The sequence below is a fragment of the Oryzias melastigma genome, unplaced genomic scaffold (genome assembly GCF_002922805.2).
Source record: "Oryzias melastigma strain HK-1 unplaced genomic scaffold, ASM292280v2 sc00967, whole genome shotgun sequence".
In the NCBI taxonomy this organism is placed as follows: Eukaryota; Metazoa; Chordata; class Actinopteri; order Beloniformes; family Adrianichthyidae; genus Oryzias; species Oryzias melastigma.
Window position 1 is genome coordinate 2466 of NW_023417552.1, and position 1151 is coordinate 3616.

Genomic DNA, 1151 nt, shown 5'->3' on the forward strand with positions numbered 1-1151 from the left:
TAATCTAACTAATTACCTCCCAACACCATTAATTAATTTATTAAGAAAATGTACATAAACAAAGAAAATCTAACGTGACTCGCTCATATGAAATGAAAGTAAAAACCCAAAAACATCATTTTGGTCTCATCCCCCTTTGGTGTCTCAGGTTCACTCTAGGGTGAACGGTTCTATTTTCTTCTCCTCCTCTGTGTCACTTTAGCAGGTGGAGCTCCAAGGGTAAAAAGCGTCTTTTGAGGCTTTTCCTGAGGTGCATTCCCACTTGATTCAGCCTGGCTGCTGACTGTAACCGTCACGTCTTCTTTCAATTGACCAAAACAAAATTGTTGAGGCAGATTAACTTTGACGGTGTCCAGCAGCTGAGAAGGGGCGTCTAGATTGGAAGTTGGGGGAGTGGTCTTATTTTTCAGGATCTTCTTATTGGTTCTCCTAGATGCAGCTCCAATGGTGAAAAGATTCTTTTGTGATGCCACAGANAACTACCTCCCAACACCATTCATTAATTCATTAAGAAAATGTACATGAATAAAGAAAATGTAATGTGACTCGCTCATATGAAATGAAAGTAAAAAACACAAAAACATAATTTTGGTCTCATCCCCCTTTGGTGTCTCAGGTTCACTCTAGGGTGAACGGTTCTATTTTCTTCTCCTCCTCTGTGTCACTTTAGCAGGTGGAGCTCCAAGGGTAAAAAGCGTCTTTTGAGGCTTTTCCTGAGGTGCATTCCCACTTGATTCAGCCTGGCTGCTGACTTTAACGGTCACGTCTTCTTTTAATTGACCAAAACAAAATTGTTGAGGCAGATTAACTTTGACGGTGTCCAGCAGCTGAGAAGGGGCGTCTAGATGGGAAGTTGGGGGAGTGGTCTTATTTTTCATGACCTTCCTATTGGTTCTCCCAGATGCAGCTCCAATTGTGAAAAGATTCTTTTGTGATGCCACAGAAAATGAATCTTTTATCTTGTCTGGTGTGGAGTCAGTTGCAGGAGTGCCAAATTCTATGTGTGTTGTTGGGTTTTGTTGAGGTTCACACACAGATGATTCTGGATTGTTGCTGACTATGTTGGATTCATGGGACACACAGACCATCTCTGCCAACTGGAGTTCAAGATTTTCTCTTTTCCTGGTTTGTTTTTCAATTTTATTTTCCAA